We start from the raw sequence: 12,465 nt of genomic DNA, 5'->3' as shown, positions 1-12,465 counted from the left end.
TTATGATCTCTGGGGAGTGGTGACAATGGGTTGAAATGAGAAGAGACATTTTTATTTTTTCACTTTATGTACCACGTATTATTTTATTTTTAGTTTTGGTTTGCCAAAGCTGCCAAAATGCAATATACCAGAAATGGATTGGCCTTTACAAAGGGGGTTTATTAGGTTACAAATTTACAGTTCTAAGGCCAGGAAAATGTCCAAATTAAGGCATCAGGAGGTAGACATCTTCTCTGAGGAAAGGCCGATGGCATCTGGGGTTCCTCTGTCACATGGGAAGGCACATGGCTGGAGTCTGCTGGGCCTCTCCTGGGGTTAGCTTCTCGTTTCCATTGCTTTTTCCAAAATGTCTCTGGGCTTCTGTCCTAGCTTTTCTCTCACAGCTCCTGTGTATCTTTGCTTGTTTCTCCCAGGGTGGTTCTCTCTAAGCATCTGGGGGTCCTCTCTTAGCTTCTCCAGGACAAACTTGGGATTTTATCTCTTAGCTTCTCTACTGGTTCTGGTTTCAATGGCTGTCTCCAAAATGTCTCTGGGCATTTTCAGTCTAAGCATCTCTGAGCTTTCTTCAAATTGTCTCTGCCATGTATCCTCTCATAGAAGATGCCAATAAAAGATGATTAAGATCCACCTTGAATGGATGGGGTCACATCTCCATGGAAATAACCTAATCAAAAGATCCCAACCACAATAGCTCTGCCCCTGTAAGAGTGAATTAAAAGAACATAGTCTTTTAAGGGGTACATAACAGATTCAAACCAGCACATTTTTGTTTTATTTTCCAGGAGGATAAAGTATTTTTATAATAAATACAAAACAAAATAAAAATCAAAAACCAAAATTTAAATATTATGTGCTGTATTAGTTTCCTACTGCTGCTGTAACAAAATACCTCATGCTTAGTGGCTTAAAACAAGGCAACTTTATTACTTTACAGTTCCAAGATGTAAAATCAAGGTATCAGCAGGGGTATATCTCTTGGAGAATCCATTCCTTGCCTTCTTCAGCTTCCAGAGGCCACCGGCATACTTTGGGTCATAGATTTGCATATTTCCAGCTTCTGCTTCCATTGTCTTACCTCCTACTCTCTTTCTATCTCTTCTGCCTCCCTCTTATAAGGACCCTTGTGATTATATTGGGTCTACCCAGATAATACAGAACAATCTCCCCATCTCGTGGTCTTTAATTTAATCACATCTGCAAAGTCCCTTTTGCCATGTAAGTACCATACTCACAGATCAGATTGTGGCAATATCTGAGAGCACATTATTCTGCCATATATGTCTGTCTTGCTAAAATCTCTCTTCTTAATGATTACTTAGCTATTCATTCGTTACTGATTTTCTTCTCCAGCTGTACATAGAAAAATAACAAACATGTTTCATTAGCCCAAGATATTTAATACAATGTAGAAGTAGAAAAGGAAGAAAGTGGGGGAGGAAGGAGGGAGGGAAGACTGTATGTATATTCATGTGCCATGGAATAATTGATACTCAAAAATATTAGATACTATGCATTCCTTTAGTCACTAAAAAGTATTTATGCTCAGTAGAACAGTCTCCAAGGCATTGTAAAAAAGAAACAGGAAAAAGGCAAAAAAAAAAAAAAAAAAAAAGAAGACGAGGATCTCTGTGCTCTTTAAGAATTCATCTTTCATTTGGGGAGACAACAAATCACAAGAAAGGGCTTAAGAATAGTGCAATGTAACATCCCCGTCACTGGGTTAAACTTGTACAAAATGAAGATTTGGAGCCAGGTGATGAGATGCTTGTTAGGAGAGTGACAGATAGGACTTAATTCAGGGATGATTTCATGTATGGAAGATTTAAATAAAGTTTATATGAGAAAAATGGGCACGAAACAATGTTTTTTTTCATTTAAAACAGCAGAAATCAGATTACAAGCACAAAATCAAAGAAGAATTGGCAGAAAACATTGCTAAGCATTGGAACTTGGTTGGGGAAGGCAAGATATGAGCTTGGAGGGATGCGGAATGTATGTATTCAGTGGAGATGTTGAGGAATTGATTGAGCAAAGGAGGTAAACTTGGTAGTGTATGAGAGACCACTGTGCATTCTCATCAGACAGTAAAATAACTGTGATTATTGGCCCTAATTGTCTATTTAGTCTTTCCTGCTAATATTTGATAAAGGAGTAGTACTGGGCATTCTCTTTCATTGGCCAGTAAATGATCGGGTTTATTTTTTTTTAATTATTATACTCTTAAAGAAGATTTTAGTCAAAGTTAGAGATTTAAAATGGATTTTAAATGACATTGCTTCTCTTGAAACTGACCAAGATAATCAAGTGGAAAGATGGGTTCAGAGAAAGGCAAATGAAGTTGAACTGATGCATTTAAAGATCACTGGCGCCTCCTAGTGGCTAAAATGAAAACCCAGCACCAGTAGAAACAAGTGATCCCATCTGAACACAGTCATTGGTAAACAGTGTGAAAAAGAGACTTGTGTTTGATAAAGAACTTCTGGTGACTGTTTGGAGATAGTAGTCGAGATGGAGGATAAGTAGATACAGGAAAGAATACAGTTTTAGGTAATTTATCAAAGAGCTTGATGGTAGATTGACTAAATTAATTGGATCCAATGCACTCTTAAGAGAAAAGATCAATTTACACATGATGAAATTGAGACTTATGGAAATAAAAGAAAAAGCTCAAAGTGGCATAGCTAGTAAGTGAAGGTCCAGGGTTTTATCTGTAGTCTGCCTGTTTTCAAGACCCTTGGTCTTTTCCGATACAACGCTACCACTCCACTTCATGTTAACGTGTGAATGAGCTTAGATGATAAGCTCAAGATCAAGGACTGGGTCATTTCATATTTATATCCCCATCAGCCAAACTACACAGTTTTGCACATTGTAGATGCTCAGTAGCTGCTGACTTTGTTTGTAAATATAATCTCTCGTGACACCAGCACACGCATTCTGAAACGGACAAGTTTCAGAAATGTAGGATGGCTGAATCCCATGATTATAGTCGTGATGTAAAACCACTTTTAAGTGTCATAATAAGTGACACAAATGTAATGAGGTAGAAAAGAAAGAATTTCCTTCAAGAAAAAGCCACTATATTTTTGGGGAAAAAATGCTTACATGGCCCCTAAGAGGGCAGAAATCCTGAGATTCCATGCAGGACTAAGGGTGGCACCAAGATGCTGGTCCAGAGAAAAGTAGAAATTATTTAACTGCTCTGAAATAAGAGGAAATAAAATAGAGAGGAAGCTGTGAAGGAGAATACGAAGGGTGTAGGAGTTGGTGGGGTACTGGGTGGGATAAATGTGACCCAGCCATATGACTTCCCAGATACTTTGGCAAAACCTATTTAAAAATCCCTAAAATCTTAATGTGATCAGATTTCTTGTAGAAATTGCCAACTGAATATTTTTGAATGTCTGGGGTGGAACAGAGAAAGCCTGTATTCTAGGTTTTAACATTATATATACATATATGTTTGTGTGTGTGTGTATGTATAATAATATGTAAATTTTTTAATGTTCTAAAAAGGGCATCATACTCTTTGTAGTCTTCTGGGACTTGCTTTTTCCACTCAATATCACATTACTGAGTTTATCCATATCATTGTGTGCAGTTGTAGTTCATTTGTTTTCATTGTTATATATTATTTTATTTCATTTTATATATATATGACAATTTATCTGTTCTTCTCTCAAAAAAAAGCAACACAATTGTTTCCATTTTTTCTTTGTTATCATAAATTGTGCTGTTATGAACTATATATGTGAAATACATATATATACATGTATGTATGTGTATACATACACACACACACACACACACACACACACACACATATATAAACTATATATATATCCTAGTATACATGTAAGGGTTTTCTTTCTCTTGGGTATATACCCTAAAGGGGAATTGTCGATTCATAAGGTGTGTGAAAATTCAACTTAATAAGATAATGCCAGCTTGATTTTCCAAGTAGTCATAACTATTTATATGCCCACAGCAGTTTATCTAGTTTTAATTTTGAAGTGCATTCTTCAAAATGTTGATGACTTTTTTACTTTCAAACAAACTAACTTTCCTAGGTATTCAAAATTTTGGACTATGTTACAAAATATATATAAACTAGCTTAAAATACTGCCTTCAGTAAGTTCAGAAAGTTAAAATATTTCTACACATAATAGGAAAAATTAAAAATAAAATCAGAGAGAAAAATCAGAGAACAAAAATAACCCAAGGTACAATGGAAGAATGCCAGAAGTTCCTGAATTAAATGCAAAATTTGTAGGCATATGTGCATGATTTGGGAGTACACAGCTTTCTTTGATTCTCAATGATTTCTGTGACCCAGAAAATGTTAAGAATCATGGCTAGAGAATAAGCCAAATATCACTGTGTAGGAACTCTGGAATAAGGCATTTGGAAAAAAAACAACAACAACTAGTCCACAACTTCCTAGAAATTAGAGTAAAAAAAAAACAAACATGATTTATTATATAGTTTTCACAGGGCAAAAGGAAACATACTGGTCTTTATCTTAATAAATATGCTTTGCCATGCCTATCATTTAAAAATCACATGAACTTTCTAAAGCTTATACTGAAATTGAGCCTTGGGGAATAGGGCAGATTTAAAAACTTAACCATTGATAACGCACCAAGTAAAAATCCTGAGTCAGGAAAATGGAAAAATTATCTACCAAAAAAAAAAAAAGAGAGGAGATGGAATGAGCAAGACTCAGAAATGACCAAGTGTTTCTGGTTAAAAAATGTAAATCAAAAAAACAAGTAATACCCAGCACATTTGAGAGTTTTCTCCTTCAGTGTCAGCAGTGGGCAACGGGTAATGGAAGGCTTTATTCAGTAGGGACTGTCTGCTTCGCCGGGAAAAACAGTCACATTTGACCACCCTGGGAGAGCCTTCTACAACTCTTCCAAGCTAGTAAAGGAAAAGACCCAGACAATTAAAACAAGAAGTGCCAGCTGGGGAAGATCTCCACTGGTGTTCGTGAGTAAATGGAAGAATGCAGGTGGGAACCTCACAGGACCCTTCCGTGTGGAAGGGATGAGCAGGAGGATCTCATCAGGAGTTTGTGTTCAGAAAAACCCATCAACCCTCTCGGAGGCTGTGTTCTCCTAAAAATAAAAAGAAAATTAACAAAGATGGATATTATACCTTTGCCATCAGGACAGTGGGCATTTGCTCTGTATTTAGATATATTTTTGATACATGGAATATGATATATGTTTACTAAAATTTTACACAGGAGCTTTTCCTCTAATGGTTGTATTTCCCTACACATGTGGTTGAGAGAAGAGTCTCCTTTAACAAATATTTCATACTTTCTGGTATTATCTGGAATATTTTAGTAGAACTTAAATTAGGTAAAACATTTAAGAAATATGATTGTAGATTATCTCAATTGCTATGGAAGTATAAAGGTAAAAGTAAATGGAGAAGTTATAGTTTAACTTGAAGTCTTCTTTTATAGAAAAAAATTTGTATCATATAAGAAAAAAAAAATGTCTCTAGTTGTATGTCCCTTAACATTGCTAACATATTTCTTTGGTCTGATTTAATCCATCTTTCTTAATTAAGACTCTTAAACTTTTAACAAAGTCTATGGTCATGGATCTGATGTACACTTGGATCTTACAAGCTGAAATGCAAAGTTCCCATGATTAGAGAAAGATGTTTCTGCACAAAAAAGAGAAAGCACTAAGTTTAATCAGGAGATAAGGGTTGAGAAATCACATGGTTCAGGTAATCTTTATCACAAACTCTATGAGGAGTCGTGCCTAAAATCCAGCAATAGGAAGAATGGTTTTCCACAGGCCATCAAGCGATTATTTGAGGTATATTCAAAAAAGGTCTGAAGTGAGAATAACTCCAGACCAGCAGTCAGAATTAAATTTTAATTTCTGGATTTTTCACAAGCTAGAGATGTCATCTTGGGCTCTGGGTGTCTCACTAGTAAAATACTAGTAAAATAAGGATTGGGCTTACCAAAAATCAGAGTGGTGACTTTCTCAAGTCTCCATCAAATTTATAGTTTTTGAAAATAAGCACTCTGTGATTGAAGTTTTCAGTATACCAAGAGACTAGAACCAAATACTTATGTACTGTTGCCCTTTATTTTCTACATAAAACATACAGAATTCCACACTTGTTTCAGTCTACTACTGGTGTGATTTCTAACCTTAGATTAATTTAAATATATCATCCATAAAGAATTGCCAGCTTTTTTAGGTGTAACAAACAAAGAGGGCTGATCCATAGTCAATTTTGCTGGATATAACAAGATCATTTACAAGATCATTTCCTCACTGGAGTAATCTTTATCTTATCCCTGTTTTAGACTCAAAATGATTGTAAAGATGGTTTGGCTACTCGGTTGAATAGTGCCCCCACCCACCCAATTCCAGTCTACCTAGAACCTCAATATGTGGCCTTATTTGAAAACAGGGTCTTTGCAGATGAAAGCAGTTAAGATGAGGTTACACTGGATTAAGGAGGATGCTAAACTCAATGACTGGTGACTATATAAAATAAAGGAGGGGAGATTCAGACCTGGAGACTCTGAGGATACAGACTGAGAAGGAGACATGGAAGATGGATGCAGAGATTGGAGTGATATATCTACAAGCCAAGAAATGCCAGGGATTGCTGGCAACACCAGAAGCCAGGAGACAGGCCTGGAGCAGATTCTCCCCTCAGAACCTTGAAAAAGAGACTCTGACACCCTGATTTACAACTTCTGGCTTCCAGAACTGTGAAAGAATACATTTCTGTTGTTGTAAGGCACCCAGTTTGTGGTAATTCTACAGTAGCCCTAGGAAACTAATACAATATCCAATTATAATTTTTCCTTTTGGAGGCTGGTTTCCTCTATTCTCTAAATATAGATATTTCAAAGGAATAAGCATACCAGAATTTTCAAGATATAGAGCAAATATAAAGACTTCAGAATATTGTATGCTTTTTTTGTTCTCTTTCCTCTTTTCATAATTTATATAAATTATTTCAGAAAACAAATGCCCCAAACTTTAATGTACTATGCCATATAATGATGAATTTTTAAAGACTGTTATATAATAAATGACCAAAAGGCTTGGTCCACTCAGCAGGATATTCCACTGCCACATATTTTTTAGATATCTTTAAGGACACTTTGGTCCTTAAAGATTCCAGGATTTAGAGGTGGAAGTGAATAGGAGAAAATTTAAAGTAATGTTGAAAAGATTGATTTGGTATGTAAATTATTATGAGATAGTTTTTCACCTGATCCCAATTAATTTGATAATACTACAACAACAGTAACTAAAGTGACTTAGCTTATCAGTTTACCAAGTATCATTACCTTGAACCCAAGAATATAGTATAAAAATGCACCTACAAAATATATTATATCATGACCTCATTAGTGAAGGATATCTCAAAATCATAGAGGAAAAAACATAAGATGGGATACATTAAAATTAAATCTTATGTTCATCAAGACCATGGAAAGGACATCAGCAGGAATGGCAAAGTAAAGAAACCCAAAAATCTGCTACTCCATAAAAGCAATGAGAACACAGGCAAAAATTGTCAAATTCAACTTTTGTGTAATTCTGTAAATTAATCAGACTTGCAGCAATCTGAGTATTGTTTATTCAAGAAAAATGGCTGAATCTCAGTAAGAATAGCAAGTCTTGTGGCATTTTAATTTGTCCTATTTCAATACCCACTCCCCAACTCCATGGAAGCCTTAAAAAAAAACAAATCTGCAGTCATAGTAAAAAACAGCAGCTTGGCAATTACTAGAATGGGTAGGAATGGGTTTGGATTTCCCCAACAGCATTAATCAACACTTACTATAAAGCTACAGTCATCATGACAATGTGGTACTGGCATAAAAGTGGCATATAGAACAATGGAATAGGATTAAGGGTATAGAAATAAACTCATATAACTATTATCAATTGCTTTTTGACATAGGTGCAAAGACAAACAATTGGGAAAGACTAGTCTTTTAACAGATAGTGCTTGGACAACTGGATTTCAACATTGAAAACAATGAAGTTGGACCCCTACTTCACACCAGATACAAAATTAAATCAGAATGGATCAAACTAAAAATGTATGAGTTAAACTTTAAAACTCAGAAGAAAATATAGGCATAAATGCTCATGACTTCAGATTAGGCAATGGTTACTGTTTTGGTTTGCTAAAGCTGCCGTAATGCAATATACCAGAAATGGGTTGTCTTTTACAATGGGGATTTATTACCTTACAATTTACAAGTCTGAGGCTATGAAAATGTCCCAATTAAGACATCAACAAGATGATACCTGGACTCTGAAGACAGGCTGCTGGCTTCCAGGACACCTCTGTCACATGAGAAAGCACACAGCTGGCATCTGCTGGTCCTTTGCTCCCAGGTTTCATTGCTTTCAGCTTTTGCTTCCACAGTGGTTTCCTCTGTGGGTCCTCTCTCAGCTATTCTGGGGCTTTTCTCTCTCTAAGGTCTCTTGGCTTTTTCTGTCTTTTATCCTCTCAAAAAGGACTTTAGTAAAAGGATTAAGACCCACCTTGAATGGGGTGAGTCACATCTCAGTTGAAATAACCTAACCAAAAGTTCCCACCTACAAAAGGTCTGCACTCACAGGAATGGATTAAAAGAACATGGACTTTTTGGGGGTATATTACAGTTTCAAACTACCACAGTTAGTTACCTAGATATAACACCAAAAGCACAAACTACAAAAGAAACAGTAGATAAATTATACTTCATTAAATTTAAAAACTTTTATAGTTCAAAGAGTAGCATCAAGATCATGAAAAGACAACCCAAAAAATAGTGGAAAATATTTACAAATCATGTATCTGATAAAGGATTTGTAACCATAATATATAAAGAACTCTTACAACTCAAAAAATCAAAAGACAACGCAATTTAAAAATGAGAAAATTTGAATAAACATATTTCCAAAGAAGACATATGAATGGCCAATAATCACATGCAAAAATGTTCATCATTACTCATTATGGAAATACAAATCAAAACCACAATAAGAAACCACTTCACACCCACTATGATGGTGATAGTCAAAAAAAAAAAAAAAAAAAAAACAAAACAGAAAATATAAGGTGTTAATGAGAATGTGAAGGCACTGGAACCCTCATACACTGCTGTTGAGATTGTAAATGGTGCACTCACTATGGAAAACCATTTTACAGTTCCTTAAAAAGTTAAACATAGACTTATCATATGACCCAGCAATTCCACTTCTATGTACATGTCCAAGAGAAATGAAAACACGTGTCCACACAAAAACTTGTATGCACCTATTCATGGCAGAATTATTAATAATAGTAAAAAATGGAAACAATCCAAATGGCCACCCATTGATGAATGGATAAATAAAATATGGTGGAATATCTTTCAGCCACAAAAGCAATGAAGTATTGATACATGCTACACCACTGATGGAGCCAAAAGCATTATGCTAAGTTAAAGAAGCCATTCATAAAAGCCATGCATTGTATGAATCCATTTACATGAAATGTGAAGAATGGGTAAATCCACAGAGACAGAAAGTGGATTAGTGGGCTGGGGGAGGAAGAGATGGAGAGTAGCTGCTAATGGGTACTGGGTTTCTTTTGGGGATGATGAAAATGTTCTGGAATTAGAGAGAGGTGATAGTTGCACAACTTTTTGCATATACTAGAAACCACTGATTTGCACACTTTAAAAAGGTGACCTTTACAGTATGTAAACTATATCCCAATTTTTAAAAAACACTATATAAAGACTAAAGAAATAAATCACAGAATTGGAGAAATTAACTGAAAGTAAAATACTCACAAGGGATTAGTATCCAGAAAAATGATAGACTATTCAGTATGAAGCAAGACAAAGAACTTTAACAGGGGAGGCGGGGCAAGATGGCAGACTGGTGAGCTGTATGTTTTAGTTACTCCTCCAGGAAAGTAGGTAGAAAGCCAGGAACTGCGTGGACTGGACACCACACAGCAATCTGTCTTTGGGCATACTTCATACAACACTCATGAAAATGTCGAACTGCTGAGATCAGCGAAATCTGTAAGTTTTTGCGGCCAGGGGACCTGCACCCCTCCCTGCCAGGCTCAGTCCCGTGGGAGGAGGGGCTGCCAGCTCCGGGAAGGAGAAGGGAGAACTGCAGTGGTAGCCCTTCTCGGAAACTCATTCTACTGATCCATACTCCAACCATAGATAGACTGAGACCAGACACCAGAGAATCTGAGAGCTGCCAGCCCAGCAGAGAGGAGACAGGCATAGAAAAAAAAAAAATAACACGAAAAACTCCAAAATAAAAGCAGAGGATTTTTGGAGTTCTGGTGAACACAGAAAGGGGAAGGGCGGAGCTCAGGCCTTGAGGCGCATATGCAAATCCCGAAGAAAAGCTGATCTCTCTGCCCTGTGGACCTTTCCTTAATGGCCCTGGTTGCTTTGTCTATTAGCATTTCAATAACCCATTAGATCTCTGAGGAGGGCCCTTTTTTTTTTTTTTTAAATCCTTTTTTCTTTTTCTAAAACAATTACTCTAAGAAGCCCAATACAGAAAGCTTCAAAGAATTGCAATTTGGGCACGTCAAGTCAAGAGCAGAACTAAGAGAGCTCTCAGACAAAAGGCAATAATCCAGTGGCTGAGAAAATTCACTAAACACCACAACTTCCCAAGAAAAGGGGGGTGTCCGCTCACAGCCACCATCCTGGTGGACAGGAAACACTCCTGCCCATCGCCAGCCCCATAGCCCAGAGCTGCCCCAGACAACCCAGTGTGACGGAAGTGCTTCAAATAACAGGCACACACCACAAAACTGGGCGTGGACATTAGCCTTTCCTGCAACCTCAGCTGATTGTCCCAGAGCTGGGAAGGTGGAGCAGTGTGAATTAACAAAGCCCCATTCAGCCATCATTTGAGCAGACTGGGAGCCTCCCTACACAGCCCAGCAGCCCAGAACTGCCCTGGGGGGACGGCACTCACCTGTGACATAGCACAGTCATCCCTCAACAGAGGACCCGGGGTGCACAGCCTGGAAGAGGGGCCCACTTGCAAGTCTCAGAAGCCATATGCCAATACCAAAGACTTATGGGTCAGTGGCAGAGACAAACTGTGGCAGGACTGAACTGAAGGATTAGAATATTGCAGCAGCTTTAAAACTCTAGGATCATCAGGGAGATTTGATTGTTAGGGTCACCCCCTCTACCCGACTGCCCAGAAACACGCCCCACATACAGGGTGGGCAACACCAACTACACACGCAAGCTTGGTACACCAATTGGGCCCCACAAGACTCACTCCCCCACTCACCAAAAAGGCTAAGCAGGGGAGAACTGGCTTGTGGAGAACAGGTGGCTCGTGGACGCCACCTGCTGGTTAGTTAGAGAAAGTGTACTCCACGAAGCTGTAGATCTGATAAATTAGAGATAAGGACTTCAATAGGTCTACAAACCCTAAAAGAACCCTATCAAGTTCAGCAAATGCCACGAGGCCAAAAACAACAGAAAATTATAAAGCATATGAAAAAACCAGACGATATGGATAATCCAAGCCCAAGCACCCAAATCAAGAGACCAGAAGAGACACAGCACCTAGAGCAGCTACTCAAAGAACTAAAGATGAACAATGAGACCATAGTACGGGATATGAAGGAAATCAAGAAGACTCTAGAAGAGCATAAAGAAGACATTGCAAGACTAAATAAAAAAATGGATGATCTTATGGAAATTAAAGAAACTGTTGACCAAATTAAAAAGATTCTGGACACTCATAGTACAAGACTAGAGGAAGTTGAACAACAAATCAGTGACCTGGAAGATGACAGAATGGAAAATGAAAGCATAAAAGAAAGAATGGGGAAAAAAATTGAAAAAAATCGAAATGGACCTCAGGGATATGATAGATGATATGAAACGTCCAAATATAAGACTCATTGGTGTCCCAGAAGGGGAAGAAAAGGGTAAAGGTCTAGGAAGAGCATTCAAGGAAATTGTTGGGGAAAACTTCCCAAATCTTCAAAACAACATAAATACACAAATCATAAATGCTCAGCGAACTCCAAATAGAATAAATCCAAATAAACCCACTCCGAGACATATACTGATCACACTGTCAAACACAGAAGAGAAGGAGCAAGTTCTGAAAGCAGCAAGAGAAAAGCAATTCACCACATACAAAGGAAACAGCATAAGACTAAGTAGTGACTACTCAGCAGCCACCATGGAGGCAAGAAGGCAGTGGCACGACATATTTAAAATTCTGAGTGAGAAAAATTTCCAGCCAAGAATACTTTATCCAGCAAAGCTCTCCTTCAAATTTGAGGGAGAGCTTAAATTTTTCACAGACAAACAAATGCTGAGAGAATTTGCTAACAAGAGACCTGCCCTACTGGAGATACTAAAGGGAGCCCTACAGACAGAGAAACAAAGACAGGACAGAGAGACTTGGAAA

General features: G+C 37.5%; 1 long non-coding RNA gene across 1 annotated transcript; it reads right to left on the bottom strand.

The window, feature by feature from the left end:
* Nucleotides 1–652: 652 nt before the first annotated feature.
* On the bottom strand, nt 653–8,375 carry LOC119509360. Its single transcript, XR_005211682.1, has 4 exons — nt 8,320–8,375; nt 4,781–5,121; nt 1,233–1,350; nt 653–699 (listed from the first exon to the last, which is right to left on the bottom strand). It is a non-coding gene; the product is annotated as an uncharacterized LOC119509360 (long non-coding RNA).
* Between the last annotated feature and the right edge of the window lie 4,090 nt (nt 8,376–12,465).

Source organism: Choloepus didactylus, chromosome 14 (genome assembly GCF_015220235.1).
Source record: "Choloepus didactylus isolate mChoDid1 chromosome 14, mChoDid1.pri, whole genome shotgun sequence".
In the NCBI taxonomy this organism is placed as follows: Eukaryota; Metazoa; Chordata; class Mammalia; order Pilosa; family Megalonychidae; genus Choloepus; species Choloepus didactylus.
Note: the sequence above shows the minus strand (reverse complement) of the source record. Positions and strands in the feature narration are given on the sequence as shown.